Source organism: Thalassophryne amazonica, chromosome 11 (genome assembly GCF_902500255.1).
Source record: "Thalassophryne amazonica chromosome 11, fThaAma1.1, whole genome shotgun sequence".
In the NCBI taxonomy this organism is placed as follows: Eukaryota; Metazoa; Chordata; class Actinopteri; order Batrachoidiformes; family Batrachoididae; genus Thalassophryne; species Thalassophryne amazonica.
The window spans coordinates 873,233-896,324 of NC_047113.1; the positions used below are offsets into that span (position 1 = coordinate 873,233).

General features: G+C 42.1%; 2 long non-coding RNA genes across 2 annotated transcripts; both read right to left on the minus strand.

Moving 5' to 3' along the window:
• Nucleotides 1–783: 783 nt before the first annotated feature.
• Nucleotides 784–12,931, minus strand: LOC117520650. The gene is made up of 3 exons (XR_004563717.1): nucleotides 12,888–12,931; nucleotides 12,680–12,805; nucleotides 784–927 (listed from the first exon to the last, which is right to left on the minus strand). It is a non-coding gene; the product is annotated as an uncharacterized LOC117520650 (long non-coding RNA).
• Nucleotides 12,932–13,489: 558 nt separating this feature from the next.
• Nucleotides 13,490–14,155, minus strand: LOC117520970. The gene is made up of 3 exons (XR_004563834.1): nucleotides 13,941–14,155; nucleotides 13,703–13,781; nucleotides 13,490–13,606 (listed from the first exon to the last, which is right to left on the minus strand). It is a non-coding gene; the product is annotated as an uncharacterized LOC117520970 (long non-coding RNA).
• Nucleotides 14,156–23,092: the final 8,937 nt, after the last annotated feature.

The window sequence follows — 23,092 nt, forward strand, 5'->3', positions numbered from 1 at the left end:
TCAAAGGTCAGACTGATTGGTGGTGAGTTTTCTGTGTGTGTTTTCAGATGTGTGCCTAAGTATTTCCACTTACCAGATGTGTTTTGCATTTTTATTAAAAGTGTTTTCCCAATGATAACAAGGTATTTTATCTTTGAGTTCAGTGTCTAATGTAGGAAACTGTGTGTAACGTTCTGCAACAACTGTGTTGAAGAACTGCAAGCAAAGTGCAAAGCAGAAAATGTGTTTAAGGTGTTGCCACATTGTGTTTTAGTGATTGTTAGAAGAAGTGTTGGATTTGAAGTTTTAGTCTAAGCATTCGCTTTTTGGGTGTAAGCTGTTGGCAAAAACTGTAATCACAGTCAAACATATTAACCTGTGGTTCAGAGTTTTGTCATGTTTGCTGTAGGTTTTATGCAGTAAATGTATCTGATAGGCTTTGACTTGAGGTGTGGATCATGGTGTTGCTGTCAGTACAGCAGTGTGTAACAAGCTCGTGTCAGTGCCTCTACCAATTACAGGGGAAGAAAATATCACAGAAAGGAGCTTGGTGTCTCCTCTAGGGTTATGTATCTCGATGGTCCTGACACTTTTGCTGCATACATGACATGTCATAAAGTCAGAAATTACAAACTCCAGCTTGGAAAAAAAGAAAAAAGATTTGTACGTGCAGGGTTGGATTTTTTTTAAACACCGGCAGGAATTCAGTACTCTGATTTATTAGACTTGATGTCATAAGAACTACAACACTACAGACTTCACATCTTACTGCTGAACAGACACCTGGTGATAAGTGTTCACTCTGAGAAAGGGAAGAAAGGTGACTAAATTATACATCAAACATTTTGTGATATAAAAAAAGAAGGTTGGGTTGAGAGATGGTGATAAACCCTCAGACTCTCGGTAATCCCAGATTGGTTTTGTAGGAGCCCAAACTGTATGATTTGCCTATAGGGAGGAAATACAGACATTAGTCAAGTACCTATTGAATTAAACAATCAATAATTTAAAAGAACATTTGGCTTCACCTTCCTTCAGGAAATTACATTAACTGCTATTAGATTACTTTCTTACACACACACACACACACACACACACACACACACACACACGGTTGAAATCCAAAGATTTATTCTGTTTAGGAGAACAGTCCATCCACGTGGGACTCTGGGACCTCGTACTGTATAGGCCACATACAGCTGCAGACTGGGATTAGTACCAAACCCCAAACTCCTGAGCTGAGAAATGAGGCCGACACAGAAGTGACAAATTTTGCAGTTCCTTGAATGGCAGCTTACACCGTGGTACCACACAGGGGCATGCTGGGAACATTTTTCAGCCCGGGAGTTTCATATCCAACCGGCCCACAAACCGCCAGCGCACAGCGATAATGAGAGTTCTGCTGTGGCATTTATGTGCTGACTGACTGTGAAAATTGGGTGGCTTATAATAGAAAGTAAAAGTTAGTTAGTTAAAACAAGAATGGTATTGTTAACTCACCAGTGCACCACCTAAGGCGGGCTTACACTGTGCGGGTTTTGGCCCTTTTTCAGCCAATTTTTCACTCGTGCAAGAATTTTTTTGGATCACGCCAAGTTTCATCTTAATCGTGCGTCCTGCATCGTTCAGTCTACATGGAGTAACGAGCTGCGTTTAACATCTCACGACCACCTCCCGATGGGGAATCATATGGTCGGATAAAAATATAACCTGTTTGATATTTTGGTCGGCCGTCATGACTCGTGAGGGTTCCGCGCTGTTGAAGCAGCGCTACAAGCGTCTACGCACTTATTACCTCGCGCACTGTCCATGAGCAAACACCGAAGAGAGCAAACAGTGATCTCATGTAAAGTCTTGTGTTTTTTTATTGTGTTCCCTCACAATAACCTAATATCATATTAAAGTTCATGCCTATCAGCGCGCACAGTGAGTGGAATCAGGTGGAAGGACACTGAACATATATGCGCGCGCACACAGCAGACAACAGGATTTACAACAGATGAGCACAGCTGTAGGACTCCGTATGAAATATAGTTTATTTATACAACAGTGTAAGTAGCAACACACCTGTTATGAATATTTATGTTTTCTTTTTTTACCGTCCTCTCGTGAATCATGTTGCTGTCTGCTGTGTGTGTGCACACGCACATATACGTTCGATTTCACTCACTGTGTGCGCTGATTTTTTTTTTTAAAAGAAACGCGACTCAGACATGTGGTTTTTGAACGTACAACGTGAGCAGTCAGATCGTATCAGAGCATCGGGCCGTACAGTGTGAGAACATGAATCATGCGCTCTGAACTTTTAAACCCTGCGGTTTTGTCGCAGAGTTTGAGCTGGAGCCGAGTACAACAACTGAAAATATTGTACAGTGTCTGTCCAGTTTAAGTCAGTGAAGTCTGTAAGTAGCTTGAAGAGGTGGTACTTGACTACAAATGTTGCATCAACGGGCACGTAGCCTGTTCTGCCCGGCCCTATTTACCATTTTCCTCTTCGCTCTGTCTTCTTGAAAAATATCTGTGAGCTTTGCACACTTGGCAGCATCTTCCTCCAAAGCTTTTCTTTTTCTTAATCCACCTGGCTTTTTTCTGTCCATCTGTTCACTCACGGGTCACTCCTCCTGTACTTACTAGTAGCACAAGTCCCATCTGAGCACACAGGGTTTGATTGGACTGAACTAACTGTAATGAATGCATAGGGGTGTTAAACGTGTAATGGTATGTCCCTACCTCGGGCTTTGGAAAAGATAACAGCATTGCAAAAGAAGCAGTCTTAAGTTATTTTCTTGTGAATTTTCGTGATTGTAAAACATTTACAACATTTAATGTCTTCTCTTTAAGATACAGCAGCCCAAGTGTCTTGCTGTGTAGCATAAAAGTTAGTGGTGGTCATATATTACATTAGGTCTCTCTCTTCTAAGTCCCTGTTGGTAAATGATATAATAATTGATCAACATATTGATTTATTCTGCCTAACAGAAACCTGGTTACAGCAGGATGAATATGTTAGTTTAAATGAGTCAACACCCCCGAGTCACACTAACTGTCAGAATGCTCGTAGCACGGGCCGGGGCGGTGGATTAGCAGCAATCTTCCATTCCAGCTTATTAATTAATCAAAAACCCAGACAGAGCTTTAATTCATTTGAAAGCTTGTCTCTTAGTCTTGTCCATCCAAATTGGAAGTCCCAAAAAACCAGTTTTATTTGTTATTATCTATCGTCCACCTGGTCGTTACTGTGAGTTTCTCTGTGAATTTTCAGACCTTTTGTCTGACTTAGTGCTTAGCTCAGATAAGATAATTATAGTGGGCGATTTTAACATCCACACAGATGCTGAGAATGACAGCCTCAACACTGCATTTAATCTATTATTAGACTCTATTGGCTTTGCTCAAAAAGTAAATGAGTCCACCCACCACTTTAATCATATCTTAGATCTTGTTCTGACTTATGGTATGGAAATAGAAGACTTAACAGTATTCCCTGAAAACTCCCTTCTGTCTGATCATTTTTTAATAACATTTACATTTACTCTGATGGACTACCCAGCAGTAGGGAATAAGTTTCATTACACTAGAAGTCTTTCAGAAAGCGCTGTAACTAGGTTTAAGGATATGATTCCTTCTTTATGTTCTCTAATGCCATATAACAACACAGTGCAGAGTAGCTACCTAAACTCTGTAAGGGAGATAGAGTATCTCGTCAATAGTTTTACATCCTCATTGAAGACAACTTTGGATGCTGTAGCTCCTCTGAAAAGAGAGCTTTAAATCAGAAGTGTCTGACTCCATGGTATAACTCTCAAACTCGTAGCTTAAAGCAGATAACCCGTAAGTTGGAGAGGAAATGGCGTCTCACTAATTTAGAAGATCTTCACTTAGCCTGGAAAAAGAGTCTGTTGCTCTATAAAAAAGCCCTCCGTAAAGCTAGGACATCTTTCTACTCATCACTAATTGAAGAAAATAAGAACAACCCCAGGTTTCTTTTCAGCACTGTAGCCAGGCTGACAAAGAGTCAGAGCTCTATTGAGCTGAGTATTCCATTATCTTTAAACTAGTAATGAGTTCATGACTTTCTTTGCTAACAAAATTTTAACTATTAGAGAAAAATTACTCATAACCATCCCAAAGACGTATCGTTATCTTTGGCTGCTTTCAGTGATGCCGGTATTTGGTTAGACTCTTTCTCTCCGATTGTTCTGTCTGAGTTATTTTCATTAGTTTACTTCATCCAAACCATCAACATGTTTATTAGACCCCATTCCTACCAGCTGCTCAAGGAAGCCTACCATTATTTAATGCTTCGATCTTAAATATGATCAATCTATCTTTGTTAGTTGGCTATGTACCACAGGCTTTTAGGTGGCAGTAATTAAACCATTACTTAAAAAGCCATCACTTGACCCAGCTATCTTAGCTAATTATAGGCCAATCTCCAACCTTCCTTTTCTCTCAAAAATTCTTGAAAGGGTAGTTGTAAAACAGCTAACTGATCATCTGCAGAGGAATGGTCTATTTGAAGAGTTTCAGTCAGGTTTTAGAATTCATCATAGTACAGAAACAGCATTAGTGAAGGTTACAAATGATCTTCTTATGGCCTCGGACAGTGGACTCATCTCTGTGCTTGTTTCTGTTAGACCTCAGTGCTGCTTTTGATACTGTTGACCATAAAATTTTATTACAGAGATTAGAGCATGCCATAGGTATTAAAGGCACTGCGCTGCGGTGGTTTGAATCATATTTGTCTAATAGATTACAATTTGTTCATGTAAATGGGGAATCTTCTTCACAGACTAAAGTTAATTATGGAGTTCCACAAGGTTCTGTGCTAGGACCAATTTTATTCACTTTATATATGCTTCCCTTAGGCAGTATTATTAGACGGTATTGCTTAAATTTTCATTGTTACGCAGATGATACCCAGCTTTATCTATCCATGAAGCCAGAGGACACACACCAATTAGCTAAACTGCAGGATTGTCTTACAGACATAAAGACATGGATGACCTCTAATTCCTGCTTTTAAACTCAGATAAACTGAAGTTATTGTTCTTGGCCCCACAAATCTTAGAACATGGTGTCTAACCAGATCCTTACTCTGGATGGCATTACCCTGACCTCTAGTAATACTGTGAGAAATCTTGGAGTCATTTTTGATCAGGATATGTCATTCAAAGCGCATATTAAACAAATATGTAGGACTGCTTTTTTGCATTTACGCAATATCTCTAAAATCAGAAAGGTCTTGTCTCAGAGTGATGCTGAAAAACTAATTCATGCATTTATTTCCTCTAGGCTGGACTATTGTAATTCATTATTATCAGGTTGTCCTAAAAGTTCCCTAAAAAGCCTTCAGTTAATTCAAAATGCTGCAGCTAGAGTGCTGACGGGGACTAGAAGGAGAGAGCATATCTCACCCATATTGGCCTCTCTTCATTGGCTTCCTGTTAATTCTAGAATAGAATTTAAAATTCTTCTTCTTACTTATAAGGTTTTGAATAATCAGGTCCCATCTTATCTTAGGGACCTCATAGTACCATATCACCCCAATAGAGCGCTTCGCTCTCAGACTGCAGGCTTACTTGTAGTTCCTAGGGTTTGTAAGAGTAGAATGGGAGGCAGAGCCTTCAGCTTTCAGGCTCCTCTCCTGTGGAACCAGCTCCCAATTCAGATCAGGGAGACAGACACCCTCTCTACTTTTAAGATTAGGCTTAAAACTTTCCTTTTGCTAAAGCTTATAGTTAGGGCTGGATCAGGTGACCCTGAACCATCCCTTAGTTATGCTGCTATAGACGTAGACTGCTGGGGGGTTCCCATGATGCACTGTTTCTTTCTCTTTTTGCTCTGTATGCACCACTCTGCATTTAATCATTAGTGATCGATCTCTGCTCCCCTCCACAGCATGTCTTTTTCCTGGTTCTCTCCCTCAGCCCCAACCAGTCCCAGCAGAAGACTGCCCCTCCCTGAGCCTGGTTCTGCTGGAGGTTTCTTCCTGTTAAAAGGGAGTTTTTTCCTTCCCACTGTAGCCAAGTGCTTGCTCACAGGGGGTCGTTTTGACCGTTGGGGTTTTACATCATTATTGTATGGCCTTGCCTTACAATATAAAGCGCCTTGGGGCAACTGTTTGTTGTGATTTGGCGCTATATAAAAAAAAAATTGATTGATTGATTGATATGTATATATATATTAACACCCCCTCACAATGGCCCCAGGTTGGACCAGCCCACCGGGAAAACTCCCGACTCTCCCGATTACCCAGCACGCGGTAGGTACCACAAATGAAAACAAATGATCGCTGTAGCTAGTTTCCTCATTCACTGTACACCTCAGACAGCTGAGGAAAGTCAAGATCTCCACTGCACGGCAGGAAACCTTCTACACCTCCACAATGCAGTCTGTGCTCACGGAAATGTCACACACAATTTCAGTGCACAATTGCAAATCTCTGAATCTCTGAATCAGAATCTCTACAGAGGGAGAATTGTTTATATAACTATTTAAAGTTATTTTAAGCCATAAAGTTATGAATAATTAGGGGCATGTTGCTTTGAGGGACAGCTGTGTGCTGATGTTGGGGTCTCGCTCACAGACACTGCTAACTGCGGCAGACGTGACTTGGCTGAGTTAGCTGATTCTCCTCATCATTTTATTTAAAATATCAGACATAATATGGCTTGTTATGTGTTTCATTGGACAAAATCATCAAAGAAGCTAATGCTCCAGTATTTCCACTGAGTGAAATTTTAAGGTGCATTTACACATAGGCAAGACGTGTTACGAATGTCATATTTGCATCATTCGTGACACATTCCTGACATTCTTAGTGTGACTTAACGCAGTTTCTTAATAGCACGTGTTGGTACGTGATATTCTTGATATTCGCGGAGCATGTTTTTGCCTGTCAAAAAATCTTCCACGAATGTCACACACCACCCTCATTTCGTCTCACGTCGTGGAGGTCGCAACTGAGCGTATTGATCCATCTTGATGAGTATTGCTCCTTAATAGAACGTGACAACGTTCGCAGTGGTTCCTGTGATGGTTCTTGGAGCCCAAACTGTCACGCGTTATTACGAAGTGACACGGAAACTGTCAAGTTTTGACATGGCTTGTAATGCGGCGTCACATTTCACTGCACGCCACGACGGATCAGTTTTCTGTCACGTGCGCACAATTAAACTCGGCTCCAAATGTTGTTCCACAGTTCTGCTGAAGCTCCTCAGGACGCTCCTGCAGGTGTTCCACCTGTTGTAACCGATCAGCGGGAGAACGAGTCTGAGCAACCAGAGGAGCGAGAGGAGACTCACGTGCAGCCAGACATCTCTGCACCTCCTCCAGTCCGGCGGAGGAAGAAGCGCGCGCACAATTAAACCCTGCTGCACCGCATTCAGTTTGATTGCTGACACCAAGTCAGCTAAAAGTCAAATTTCAGTGCTCTTTTGCGCACTCCTGCAGGTGTTCCACCTGCTGCATGTGCCTGATGTTTGGGAAAATGTACCAGACGAGACCCACATGAAGCCACACATCTGGCTCTGTCCTCCTCCTCCTCTCTGCGCCACTCCATGGCACAGAGCCTAACTACACATGCAGTCACAAAGTTCTTCTGAAAAACTGGAGCGATCTGAATTCGGTTGGATGAATATGGGTGTATGTGTGGAGACAATTCACCTTGTTCACAACGTGACAGAATTTAACGATGCGCGGTTACGCGCAATAGCGCGCAATTCTTGGCTGAAAAAAACTGGCTTTTACCACACTGTCAATTTGTTTCTCAAATTTTAAACAGTCATCAAACCGCACACCAAGGTTCCTTACCACAGCCCTACGATAAGGAGCCAGGGAGCCAAGATCTGGATCAGAGTTAGTTTTAGCTCCAAACAGAATACACTCTGTTTTGGCTTCATTAAGGTGCAGAAAATTCTGAGCCAGCCAGTCCTTAATATCCTTAAAAAAGTTATGTATGGAGTCCAAAGCACTTGTATTATTAGGCACAACTGGCATATAAATCTGGAGGTCATCAGCATAAAAATGAAACTGAAGATTGTGTTTGGTGATGACTGAACTCAGTGGAAGCATGTACAAAGAGAACAAGAGCGGTCCAAGGATACTGCCCTGGGGCACACCAGTGGTCAGAGGAACTGTGGAGGAGGAGAAGTCATTAACCATCACCCTGAAAGTCCTGTTGGTCAAATAAGACTGAAACCACTCCAAGACAGTCCCCCGGAGGCCAACCTGCTGGGACAGACGTGTGAGGAGGATTGAGTGGTCCACAGTATCAAACGCAGCTGTTAGATCCAACATCACCAGCAGCACAGGTTTTTTTAGAGTCCAACGATAAAAAAAATGTCATTTTGTACTTTTAAAAGAGCTGACTCAGTGCTATGTCGAGATCTAAAACCCGACTGAAATTTATCTAAAACAGAGTTGTGTTCTAAAAACGATTGCAACTGATTAAAAACAACTTTTTCTAAAACCTTAGATAAAAACGATAAATTTGACACTGGTCTAAAATTAGATAAAACTGGGGGATCTAGGTTGGGCTTTTTAAGAAGAGGCCTAACTACAGCATGTTTAAAATGGGCTGGAACTGTCCCGGAGCTGAGGCAGCTATTAATAAAAGAGAGCAAGCTCGGACCCACAGTGTTAAAAACCTCTTTAAAAACCTTTCCTGGAATAGTGTCCAATGAGCAGTAACTGGGTTTAATGCTCTGGACAACCTCAGTGAGGAATGTCAGAGTAACCGGCTCAAAACTATTAAAAACAGCAGATGGTTCAGGTGGCGTGTAAAGGCTATTAAAAACCGTGTTACAGTTTAAAATATTCTGTCTGACAGTGGCTATTTTCTCTATAAAAAACTTGAGAAATTTTTCACATGTAGCCTGCGAAATGTCAGACAATATGGTGGGTGGGTTTAAAACTGACTTGATTGTGTCAGATAACACTCTCGGACAGTTAGAACTACTGGCTATAATACTTGACAGATATTGGGTTTTTGCCTCCTTTACAGCATTCTGATACTCTGTAAGGCTATCCCATAGCATTTCCAAGAACACCTGAAACCTGTCCTTTCTCCATCTCTGCTCAGCCTGTCTACAGTGATGGCATAAGGCACGGGTGGTGTCATTGAGCCAGGGGTCTGGTTTGGGTTTGGTGGACCTGGATTTAAAAGGTGCCACAGTATCTAAAATATCAGAGCATGTGGTATTAAAATATGAGATGAACTCATCTGGACTAAGGGAGGAGGCCACATCCTCTGTGCAATAAAGTGCAGTGTCTCTAAAAGCAGCCTCAAAGTCCCCTACAGTCGAGGGGGTGATGGTGCGGCGGGAGCGGGCTGGTATGGAGGCCCTGGGGATATTGACAGGAGCTGTAAATTCAAAAATAACAGGAAGGTGATCTGAGATAGGAGCAACTGCTGTATTACTAAGAGCCAGGGAAAGTCCATGTGAAATGACTAAGTCTAGTGTATGACCGAATTGATGTGTGGAGCCATGCACTGATTGTAATAGACCAAAAGAGTCCAAGAGGCTTTTGAAGTCATTGCCCAACTGATTTGAGGCACAACAAACATGTATGTTAAAGTCCCCACAGATGAGTATATTGTCATATTTAGGCATTATATCTGATAAAAACTCTGAAAAGTCAGTCATAAAATCCTTATTATATTTAGGGGGGCGGTATATGACGACGCAAAGCACAGGAGAAGCAAAGTTAATTATACATGATTGTAATTCAAAACTAGATTAGTGCTGTATTGGAACTAAATGACAGCTGAAGCTCTGTTTGAAGAGAGTGGCCACGCCCCCACTGCGTCCAGAGAGCCGTGGTGCGCTGAAGAATGAGTACCCAGCCGGGAGGAGTTCAGTAAAAGCGCTGTTATCGCCAGCTTTTACCCAGGTCTCATTCAATAAAAGTAGGTCCAACTTATGTGTTAAAATAAAATCCTTAAGTATAAAAGTCTTGTTGGAAAGGGACCTAGTATTCACTAGCGCGCCTCGTATGGAGATGGCGCGCTCGTTTTGCTGCTCCGCGCGGCTGAGCGGGCGGAGATTCCCCTGTACACTGCCCCGTCTCTGGGTCTTAGCGTAACACCAACGCGGAAGTGTGCAGCTGGTCCCAGGAGCAGTCTGTAAGAGCCATCGGTAGCTGATATGGACTTGTAAATCCACACAGTATCCAGACGCTGGGCAGCGGGGAGCACTTTCATCTGCAGAAGCCAGGTAGGACTTGACTTTCACATGGAAACCACCTCTTTTCCCACGCTGCCTGTGGCGCTTGTTGCGTGGAAACGCTGTGACAAGCCGGTATAGGTATACCGGCACAGACGCCAGGAGAGGTGGTGGCGTCTTTGAATATCCCTTATAATCAAAGAAAGAATGTCTAACAACCGCGTCACAGATATTTAACAGCGTTTCTCTATCATAAACATATTGTGCTGAGGCAAAAGACGTGACAAACAGAGTACTCCATAAAAATATCAGTAAAAACAGATGAGGCAGACGGCGGACCATACACAGCGGCGCCATCTTGAAGTCACACGTCGATGTTTGGGAAAACGAGCACGATGAGAGCCGCATGAAGCCACACATCTGGCTCTCTCTGTCTCCTCCTCCTCTCTGCACCACTCCATGGCACAGAGCCCACCTAAGCATGCAGTCTCAAAGTTCTTCTGCTGTGGCTGTTGAGGAAAAACTGGTGCTATCTGAATTGTTCAGCAGCTGATGGTTGGATGAATATGGGTGTGTGTGGAGACAATTCACCTCATTCACAACATGACAGAACTTAACAATGTGGATAGCACGCAACAACACGGAACATTATTCTTGACCGTTCCTGATAATTCTCCAGCAACATGTGCCATTAATCGTAACACGTGGTAACATGTTGCAGCAGTTCCTGAGGACACTTGATGCCTCTGCCCCGAATCATCACATTCGTGATCAGCGGCCAAGAATGTGTACTTCGTGGCATTTGTGACTTGTCATCATTATGTGTAAATGCAGCATTAGTGTTACTTATGTTAGCACCAGGGTACCACTAATTAGCAGGTAGCTTCGAGACATGTCCACTGACGGTGCAAAAGCAACATGCTGGGCATGCATCTTTATTTTTACACCCAGGTTGTCTGAGATGAAAGAAAAAAAAAAACACCACACACTGTCCACAAAAATACGGTTTAAAGTAAACTCACTGATAGAATACAGATGGGACGATAGACTGTGCCATAAACTAATGACTGATGCATGTAAATGAAAATAAGGAGCTCTTACAACTGAAATATCCACCTCTGAAAGTCAGAATTCATCCATCATTGACAATTACATTGACATATTTTTAACCAATCAGAAAAAATCCCCTGGATTGCTTGTGGAATGCTGTGATGTAGCATGAGCACAGAAAGCTACACATGGTGAACACACGCTGATGTAGATACTGTAATTTCCAGACTATAAGAGACTAGTTTTTTCACACGCTTTGAACACTGCGGCTTAAACAATAAAGACGCTAATTTATGGATTTTTTTACAGGCTTTCTCATAAGTCAAAATATGTCAATTGATGCTGTCCAATAATTGGCTGACAGCTGCAGTCCTCATGTGGTGTAAATTCACACACACAATATAAAGTTTACCTGTTAGTTATAGTGGATTCATCAACACGGCCTACAGAAAACAACGTCTGAAAACAATTAAATCCTTGTTGTGGATGAAGAAAAGTCCCTCTGGCACTTTGTGCTACAGTTGCACCTCCGATTAGATCAGTTAGTCAAGCCCCCCCCCCCCCCCCCCCCATCCCCACCATGTCTCTGTCTTTGCGCTACAAGTTGAAAACGTCACAGCACCTTAACATCTCATTTACCACAGACACCAGGCGATCCTGGCTGCACAACGACATTATCTCATGATGCACAAAGAAAAAAGACGCCACGAGACACCATGTGTGCGCTGGATGACGTACGCATCAGAAAAACACCATTTATGGTACGTATTTAATTAAAAGTTAAACAAATCTTTCTGTCTAATTGCACAGAAGTCTCAAATGTGTTCCAGAAAGGGCAGAGAGGGTGCAGGTTTTCTTTGCAACCACCCACTCCACCAGGTGATGTCACTGATTAACCGATTCCATCTGCTCAAAGTGATTAATCAGTGAACTCACCTGGTGGAGTGGGTGGTTGCAAAGAAACCCTGCACCCTCTCGACCCTTTCTGGAAGGGGATTGACAACATCTTTGCCCCTTCTATACTGTAGGGCGACACTGGTGGGGTGTTGAACCTCTGTGCCAATGTGATGTCACACATCGCTGTCATAGCAGACGGCATGACGCCTGCTGGTGGCTTTAGACCAGCCATACAAAAACGCTGATACCTTTAACACACATGATCACACATGCCTACAACTTTTCATATGGGCTCTCAATATCATACTCTGCCAACCCAATCACACAATTACATTAACTTTTCTTTTCCTTTAATGATGCACCTGAACAAAATTTAGCCTGTTAGGCAAAGCATTGCTGGTTTCGGAATTACAGTTGAAGTTAGGGTGGATGGTGGGTTTGGGGGCATTATTCATCATGTCCAGGTCACACTGGTCTTGCCCATACTCTACCTCTTTACCCAATTAATGGTTGACCAGGAGTTAGTCAGAATTAAGCAAAAATAAGAGACCAACATCATTTGACAATTGATGGTCAGTACTTACATTTTGGTGGCTTGTTTTCATTGAGCCAGAAGCAGAATCCCCTCCGCGCCCGGTCATTGTACACATTTCTGTATTGGGGCATATTCTGAGGTAAAGGACATCTTTTTGGTGGGGTAACATAAATCTCTACAGGGGGAGGAAAAATAGTTTGGACATACAGCAGAAAACCCAAAAACACATTCTAAACTCGTGCTAAAGCAGCACTTACTGGATCCTTGGACAGTGGAGGGAGGAGCATCATGAAGCACAGTTTGTCTCTGAGACACAGGAGGTAAAAGTTGGCTGCTTGTCAGGTTTAGAGCACCTTCATGTGATTCTGTGGCACGTAACAAAGCTAAAATAAACAACTGAAATCCAAGCAGACGTTCTGTGTTGACAGACAGAGACAGGGACAGTGAGAGAGATTTTGTAATTTTACCTCTGTACACCACCACAATGGAGTCAGGGGATGGATACATGAACATTTCCAAGTTACTGATTATGTTTTGAATTTCATTTACATCAGTCACTAATGAATACAAACAGTATCATCTTGTGAGACTGGTGAGGGAAGCCACCAAGAAACTCATAACAACTCTGCAGGAGTTAAAGGATTCTGTGGCTATCCAACCTCTGATTTGTCAAAAGAAAACTGGTTGTAAAAGTGACTGATGACTTGTATAAAAATTAATTCTTATATTTAGTTTGTCTAACGACCTCTGAATTGGGGGGCAATATGTCTATAAATGGCAGTGATTTATGAATGGATAGTGTGATGTTTTTGCAAAACACCTTGAATTAAAGCGAACAGACGATTTTTTTTTTCAGGTAAAATTACAAAAAGTGTGTCTGTCCAACTACTTATGGACCCGACTACATATTATATTGTTCTGACAAACCTGTCTTTGTTAGCAGGGTGACTGGAACTGATGCCAGATAAATTGGTATCTAGAAGTGTGAACAGCGATATCAGCAGCATGTCAAACAGCTTCTTCTCTTTTTTTAAAGAGCTGAGCGGGACATGGACACAGAGTTTCATCTTACCATGGTTTTCATTTTGCTCCAGTGGTCAGTCTGGAGATGTGGGAACACCACTGGATGAGTCTTTGGCCAAGATGTCATGCTGGTGAAGAATATGTAATCATCGCAATTATTAATCAACATCTGTCACTTCACTTGCCCCCCCACCAAACCAAAGCACAGTGAGGATGGACAGCTGTCAAATAAATACTGTATGAGACAGAAAAAATCTCTTGCTCAGGACTCCACTGACTGAACTTACTGTGGCTGTCTGAAACGAGCTGAGTTCCAGGTTTTGTCCTTTTGTCCTGCTTGCATGTTTCTCAGACTGCACCGAGCTCACTTTGTCTCACAGAAACAATGACAGGTTGCGTTACTTTGTCACTTAGCAACAAGTTAAGAAACAGTATCCCTTCAGACCTCCTGCAGTGAAACGCAAGCTGGATGTCATTCCTGATTCTCACAACAGCCGGGGTGGACGATCTGTGATCATGTCTGCGCACCAAAGCCAGGGTTCATTATTTATTTAGCCTAAGTTTGTATGTTAGGTTACACATATACTAGCACGTTGCCCTTGAGGATCCACGGGCTCTAGACTGGGTTGTGTTTATAAAATAGGCAGCTGACATTTTTCAATTATGCAAAGTTTCTATCATGATTTGGAATGACGTGTGAGTCCAGAATGTAATTACCAACATCTTTTGTTCACTGTTGTTACATAATATCCACAAATTCTTCAAAAATATCAATGTTCCATTTTCGCGTCGTTCATCCTTGACCCAAAACACATAAGAATACCAAACAGTAAATGCCAGCTCTCCCCAGTTTGTCCGTGATCAAAGCCAAGCCCTTGCACACAGGCAGACACAGAGGCCACTTGGCTTTTAATATATACAAACACGTTTGATCAGAATTAGTGGAAATGTTGGTTTTTTTCATTAAAGCAAGAGTTGGTAGTCCTGGAGAGCTAGAAAGAGAGCTAGGAAGATTTGAAAGTAGCACCTGCTCTAGGTTCCACCCCCTTCCCACGACCCCATCAGTGCTCAATCCAAAGCCACGCCCCCACAAACTTGAACACGTACCTAACTGTGGGACTCAGCGAGGCAGAGGAGAGCCGACTAAAGGCCCCCTGACATGCAGTAACACGCACGTCGTCGTGATGATCCCACCCGCTGTGTTCCCAGCTGGATGCCGTTCTTTGTTCTACCGGCTGCCACACACACTGTGCTGGACGCTGTGTATATCAAATAATTATTTTGTGTTGGATTAATCATTTTCTCTGCAAATTGGCTGTTGAAAATGGCTGTAATCACTTCCTGAATCACACAGGACCGTTCCAGCTTTAGCTGTTCATGCGCTGATACGATCCACTGACGTCACCACTCTCTTCACTTCTTTACTCGACTTGACGAGCTGCACGTCGTGTAGGTGATTAGATCGCACCACATAGCATGACATTTATGTGTGAAAGATTTTTTGAACATTTCAGCTCATCAAGTGGACTAAAGAAGAAGTGAACACAGCGAGTAGTGACGTCAGCGGATCGCATCAAACCACAGCTCATCTGAACATTATAACAAGAAGTTAAATCTGTTATAAACATACTGTAACAGCTGCACACAAGAAGGAAAGAACACACAACTGTTTTATAAAGCCATGACAATGTAAACATGACAAATAATTACCTTTTTAGACGGCTCAAAATGCTTTCTGTAGCTTGTTAGGTGCATGCATGCAAGTGAATGGCTGAAGCTAGAATGGTCCTGTGTGATTCAGGAAGTGATTACAGCCGTTTTCAACGGCCAATTTGCAGAGAAAATGATTAATCTGACATGGTACAATCCGGTGAAATAGTAGTTTTGGCTGTATTCTCTCTGCCATTGTACCAAACTTCGGTGAAATGAGATGAGTGTGCATGCACGGGGGAGGGAGGGACAGACGGGGGCATTGAGCCTGGTGACGCAAGCAGAAAGAACTAGACATGAAGGCATCTGATTGCTTTGTGAGAGAGCACCGCAGGGCTTATATTGGTCGGAGTTTTATCGATCCTACAGCTGCTATAGACGTCTGATTTTTTTCATTCCTTTTTTTGAATACATAATGTATGACGGCTATTAAGATAGAAGATAGATGGACCATTTCCCCCAATATAACAAAAAGTGTTTCTGAACAGAGTTACCTACCCTAGCTTTAAGGATCTTGGTGCTATACTTGTTTTTTTTTGTTTGTTTTTCTAAATTATTGAAAAAATAAGGTATACGTTGAATTTTTACAAATCTTAAACTGCGATGTGTCTCATGATTTAACCTTTATAAAAATAAAAGGAGTTTCCGAAAAATTTCTATAATTTCATAATCTGATAACTTGACTAATTTTCATTCAAATTATCTCAAATTTTAACATTATGTGTCGAAACAACTCAAAATTCTATGTTTAATGTTTTGCCATTCACTGGAAAAGAAAAGGCATCTTGGGTGTTACAATATGCTCGGATGCAGTGGAACAAGACAGTGCAGCGTGCATTTGTGAGAGAATTAGTTAAAAATGCACCAACTGTAATGCACATTTGGACATGGCACAAAAGGTTCAAAGACGGAGGCTGTCTGTCCAGGGCAAAATGATCTGGACAACCACCAGTACTAAAAGAGATGGTCAAGTTGGTTCAGAAAACATTTTTGCGAAGCCCCAGGAAGTCCAGAAGAAAAGCAAATCTGGAAACCCAAATTCCTACAATGGCAATTTGATATCTTGCTTGGGATCCTCTTGCTTGCCTCTACTGGTGGTTGGCTCTCACTGCGGTATTGTATCACTTCCTGTTCCGGAGCACAGCGGTGTTTTTCTGTATCTGTTAGCTGTTTAATCTGCGCAGTTAGATTGATCTAGTTATCTAGATTACGATTTGTTTCCCAGTGTAATCTTTACGTGCCTTAACTAAAGCACTCCTTCTGCTGAATCACCTCTAAATTATTTACACATTATTCACTTTGCGTGTTTTTAGGAATCCGCTAGCTTAGCGTAGCTACTAGCTCTTAGCCGATTTAGCATGGCGGCTTCTCCTGTCTCTCCCGCACTTTTCTGCTCTGGGTGTGAAATGTTTAGTTATTCCTCGGCCTCCTTTAGCAGTAACGGTACTTGTAATAAGTGTAGCTTATTCGTAGCTTTGGAGGCCAGGCTGGGCGAATTGGAGACTCAGCTCCGCACCGTGGAAAATTCTACAGCTAGCCAGGCCCCTGTAGTCGGTGCGGACCAAGGTAGCTTAGCCACCGTTAGTTCCCCCCTGGCAGATCCCGAGCAGCCGGGAAAGCAGGCTGACTGGGTGACTGTGAGGAGGAAGCGTAGCCCTAAACAGAAGCCCTGTGTACACCGCCAACCCGTTCACATTTCTAACCGTTTTTCCCCACTCGACGACACACCCGCCGAGGATCAAACTCTGGTTATTGGCGACTCTGTTTTGAGAAATGTGAAGTTAGCGACACCAGCAACCATAGTCAATTGTCTTCCGGGGGCCAGAGCAGGCGACATTGAAGGAAATTTGAAACTGCTGGCTAAGGCTAAGCGTAAATTTGGTAAGATTGTAATTCACGTCGGCAGTAATGACACCCGGTTACGCCAATCGGAGGTCACTAAAATTAACATTAAATCGGTGTGTAACTTTGCAAAAACAATGTCGGACTCTGTAGTTTTCTCTGGGCCCCTCCCCAATCGGACCGGGAGTGACATGTTTAGCCGCATGTTCTCCTTGAATTGCTGGCTGTCTGAGTGGTGTCCAAAAAATGAGGTGGGCTTCATAGATAATTGGCAAAGCTTCTGGGGAAAACCTGGTCTTGTTAGGAGAGACGGCATCCATCCCACTTTGGATGGAGCAGCTCTCATTTCTAGAAATCTGGCCAATTTTCTTAAATCCTCCAAACCGTGACTATCCAGGGTTGGGACCAGGAAGCAGAGTTGTAGTCTTACACACCTCTCTGCAGCTTCTCTCCCCCTGCCATCCCCTCATTACCCCATCCCCGTAGAGACGGTGCCTGCTCCCAGACTACCAATAACCAGCAAAAATCTATTTAAGCATAAAAATTCAAAAAGAAAAAATAATATAGCACCTTCAACTGCACCACAGACTAAAACAGTTAAATGTGGTCTATTAAACATTAGGTCTCTCTCTTCTAAGTCCCTGTTGGTAAATGATATAATAATTGATCAACATATTGATTTATTCTGCCTAACAGAAACCTGGTTACAGCAGGATGAATATGTTAGTTTAAATGAGTCAACACCCCCGAGTCACACTAACTGTCAGAATGCTCGTAGCACGGCCGGGGCGGAGGATTAGCAGCAATCTTCCATTCCAGCTTATTAATTAATCAAAAACCCAGACAGAGCTTTAATTCATTTGAAAGCTTGTCTCTTAGTCTTGTCCATCCAAATTGGAAGTCCCAAAAACCAGTTTTATTTGTTATTATCTATCGTCCACCTGGTCGTTACTGTGAGTTTCTCTGTGAATTTTCAGACCTTTTGTCTGACTTAGTGCTTAGCTCAGATAAGATAATTATAGTGGGCGATTTTAACATCCACACAGATGCTGAGAATGACAGCCTCAACACTGCATTTAATCTATTATTAGACTCTATTGGCTTTGCTCAAAAAGTAAATGAGTCCACCCACCACTTTAATCATATCTTAGATCTTGTTCTGACTTATGGTATGGAAATAGAAGACTTAACAGTATTCCCTGAAAACTCCCTTCTGTCTGATCATTTCTTAATAACATTTACATTTACTCTGATGGACTACCCTGCAGTAGGGAATAAGTTTCATTACACTAGAAGTCTTTCAGAAAGCGCTGTAACTAGGTTTAAGGATATGATTCCTTCTTTATGTTCTCTAATGCCATATAACAACACAGTGCAGAGTAGCTACCTAAACTCTGTAAGGGAGATAGAGTATCTCGTCAATAGTTTTACATCCTCATTGAAGACAACTTTGGATGCTGTAGCTCCTCTGAAAAAGAGAGCTTTAAATCAGAAGTGTCTGACTCCGTGGTATAACTCTCAAACTCGTAGCTTAAAGCAGATAACCCGTAAGTTGGAGAGGAAATGGCGTCTCACTAATTTAGAAGATCTTCACTTAGCCTGGAAAAAGAGTCTGTTGCTCTATAAAAAAGCCCTCCGTAAAGCTAGGACATCTTTCTACTCATCACTAATTGAAGAAAATAAGAACAACCCCAGGTTTCTTTTCAGCACTGTAGCCAGGCTGACAAAGAGTCAGAGCTCTATTGAGCTGAGTATTCCATTAACTTTAACTAGTAATGACTTCATGACTTTCTTTGCTAACAAAATTTTAACTATTAGAGAAAAAATTACTCATAACCATCCCAAAGACGTATCGTTATCTTTGGCTGCTTTCAGTGATGCCGGTATTTGGTTAGACTCTTTCTCTCCGATTGTTCTGTCTGAGTTATTTTCATTAGTTACTTCATCCAAACCATCAACATGTTTATTAGACCCCATTCCTACCAGGCTGCTCAAGGAAGCCCTACCATTATTTAATGCTTCGATCTTAAATATGATCAATCTATCTTTGTTAGTTGGCTATGTACCACAGGCTTTTAAGGTGGCAGTAATTAAACCATTACTTAAAAAGCCATCACTTGACCCAGCTATCTTAGCTAATTATAGGCCAATCTCCAACCTTCCTTTTCTCTCAAAAATTCTTGAAAGGGTAGTTGTAAAACAGCTAACTGATCATCTGCAGAGGAATGGTCTATTTGAAGAGTTTCAGTCAGGTTTTAGAATTCATCATAGTACAGAAACAGCATTAGTGAAGGTTACAAATGATCTTCTTATGGCCTCGGACAGTGGACTCATCTCTGTGCTTGTTCTGTTAGACCTCAGTGCTGCTTTTGATACTGTTGACCATAAAATTTTATTACAGAGATTAGAGCATGCCATAGGTATTAAAGGCACTGCGCTGCGGTGGTTTGAATCATATTTGTCTAATAGATTACAATTTGTTCATGTAAATGGGGAATCTTCTTCACAGACTAAAGTTAGTTATGGAGTTCCACAAGGTTCTGTGCTAGGACCAATTTTATTCACTTTATATATGCTTCCCTTAGGCAGTATTATTAGACGGTATTGCTTAAATTTTCATTGTTACGCAGATGATACCCAGCTTTATCTATCCATGAAGCCAGAGGACACACACCAATTAGCTAAACTGCAGGATTGTCTTACAGACATAAAGACATGGATGACCTCTAATTTCCTGCTTTTAAACTCAGATAAAACTGAAGTTATTGTACTTGGCCCCACAAATCTTAGAAACATGGTGTCTAACCAGATCCTTACTCTGGATGGCATTACCCTGACCTCTAGTAATACTGTGAGAAATCTTGGAGTCATTTTTGATCAGGATATGTCATTCAAAGCGCATATTAAACAAATATGTAGGACTGCTTTTTTGCATTTACGCAATATCTCTAAAATCAGAAAGGTCTTGTCTCAGAGTGATGCTGAAAAACTAATTCATGCATTTATTTCCTCTAGGCTGGACTATTGTAATTCATTATTATCAGGTTGTCCTAAAAGTTCCCTAAAAAGCCTTCAGTTAATTCAAAATGCTGCAGCTAGAGTACTGACGGGGACTAGAAGGAGAGAGCATATTTCACCCATATTGGCCTCTCTTCATTGGCTTCCTGTTAATTCTAGAATAGAATTTAAAATTCTTCTTCTTACTTATAAGGTTTTGAATAATCAGGTCCCATCTTATCTTAGGGACCTCGTAGTACCATATCACCCCAATAGAGCGCTTCGCTCTCAGACTGCAGGCTTACTTGTAGTTCCTAGGGTTTGTAAGAGTAGAATGGGAGGCAGAGCCTTCAGCTTTCAGGCTCCTCTCCTGTGGAACCAGCTCCCAATTCAGATCAGGGAGACAGACACCCTCTCTACTTTTAAGATTAGGCTTAAAACTTTCCTTTTTGCTAAAGCTTATAGTTAGGGCTGGATCAGGTGACCCTGAACCATCCCTTAGTTATGCTGCTATAGACGTAGACTGCTGGGGGGTTCCCATGATGCACTGTTTCTTTCTCTTTTTGCTCTGTATGCACCACTCTGCATTTAATCATTAGTGATCGATCTCTGCTCCCCTCCACAGCATGTCTTTTTCCTGGTTCTCTCCCTCAGCCCCAACCAGTCCCAGCAGAAGACTGCCCCTCCCTGAGCCTGGTTCTGCTGGAGGTTTCTTCCTGTTAAAAGGGAGTTTTTCCTTCCCACTGTAGCCAAGTGCTTGCTCACAGGGGGTCGTTTTGACCGTTGGGGTTTTACATAATTATTGTATGGCCTTGCCTTACAATATAAAGCGCCTTGGGGCAACTGTTTGTTGTGATTTGGCGCTATATAAAAAAATTGATTGATTGATTGATTGATATCTCAACCAAGTTGACATGTGCTGTGTCACAGGCGGTGTGCATATTGAAAACTTGCGAAATCATTTATAAATTCACGTACCTTTGAATTTGTCATTCAAATTTTGATGAATAAATAGAATAGAATAAAGAATAAATGTTTATTGTCATTGCATTTCAGCAATGAAATTCTGGTGGCACTTTCCAAACAGCTATACACAAAAAACAACACAACAGCAGTTTTTAAAAAACAACAAGCAGCTTAACAGGATGGCAAGATCTTCTTAAAATATAAAAAAAGGTGCTTAATAAATGGTTAAGGTACTTAATGATTAGTAATAGTTTTAGATATGAAAACAGACTATTATTTATTGCACATGTTGATATCTTGACATAGGTGTCTGGCTGTCCAGGTCTGCGGGGATCCTGTTTTTGATGTGTGCTAACACCATCCTCTTAAAACATTTCAGAATGACTGGGGTGAGGGCAACTGGGCGATAGTGAGGGCTGAGACAGCAGGCTTTTTGGGTACAGGAACAATAGTAGTCCATCTGAGGCAGGTGGGCAGAGCAGCTCATTGTAAGGAGAGGTTAAAGATGTCTGAACACCCCAGCCAGCTGGTCAGTGCAGGCCTTCAGTGGGTGGCCTGTCACCCCATCTGGTCCAGCTGCTTTGGTGGTGTTGATCCGTTTCAAGGTGGATCTCACCTGCTGGAGGATGAGTGTTGGCTCCTCCTCAGGCTGGATTCTTTCAGCAGGCTGGGCTCCTCCGTGCTGCTTATCAAAGTGAGCAAAGAAGAGGTTCGGGGTGTCGGGGAGATCTCTTTCCTGACTGATCTGTGTGTTGTTTTTATAGTCAGTCAGGGTTTTAGTTCCTCTCCACATGCTGGTCATGATTCTCAAAGTGGCCCTCTATTTATATACCTGCCCTTGGCTTCTGTGATGCCCTTTACTAGGTTTTTCCAGGCAGTTTCATATTCCAGCCGGTCCCCTGACCTGAAGGCGAGGTCTCTGGCTTTGAGCAGTGACCGCACATTTCCATTAAACAAGGGCTTCTGATTTGGAAACACCCTAAAGGTTTTAGTAAGCAGTACAGCCTCTGTGCAATAATTTGCGTAGTCCAGCACAGCAACATAACTTTTGCACAGAGGCCGTACTGCCTTGTAATTATAAATGTTATTGTGCTCAACATTAAGCCTGTTTAGTTTCTTTTGCCTAGACTATGTAGTTCAGATATTTCCACCTCGAATTATATCAAATTTTTTGAAACACCCTATATTGTGCTACAGAAAACTTAAACCATCAGTGTGCAGACTTTAGTGTCATCTAGCTGTGAGGCTGCAGACTGCATTGGGCGGTGGCCAGTCAAGATGAATTTCAATTCAATTTCAAATTATTTTCCTTTATATTATATAAAAGGAGAGAGCATATCTCACCCATATTGGCCTCTCTTCATTGGCTTCCTGTTAATTCTAGAATTTAAAATTCTTCTTCTTACTTATAAGGTTTTGAATAATCAGGTCCCATCTTATCTTAGGGACCTCATAGTACCATATCACCCCAATAGAGCGCTTCGCTCTCAGACTGCAGGCTTACTTGTAGTTCCTAGGGTTTGTAAGAGTAGAATGGGAGGCAGAGCCTTCAGCTTTCAGGCTCCTCTCCTGTGGAACCAGCTCCCAATTCAGATCAGGGAGACAGACACCCTCTCTACTTTTAAGATTAGGCTTAAAACTTTCCTTTTTGCTAAAGCTTATAGTTAGGGCTGGATCAGGTGACCCTGAACCATCCCTTAGTTATGCTGCTATAGACGTAGACTGCTGGGGGGTTCCCATGATGCACTGTTTCTTTCTCTTTTTGCTCTGTATGCACCACTCTGCATTTAATCATTAGTGATTGATCTCTGCTCCCCTCCACAGCATGTCTTTTTCCTGGTTCTCTCCCTCAGCCCCAACCAGTCCCAGCAGAAGACTGCCCCTCCCTGAGCCTGGTTCTGCTGGAGGTTTCTTCCTGTTAAAA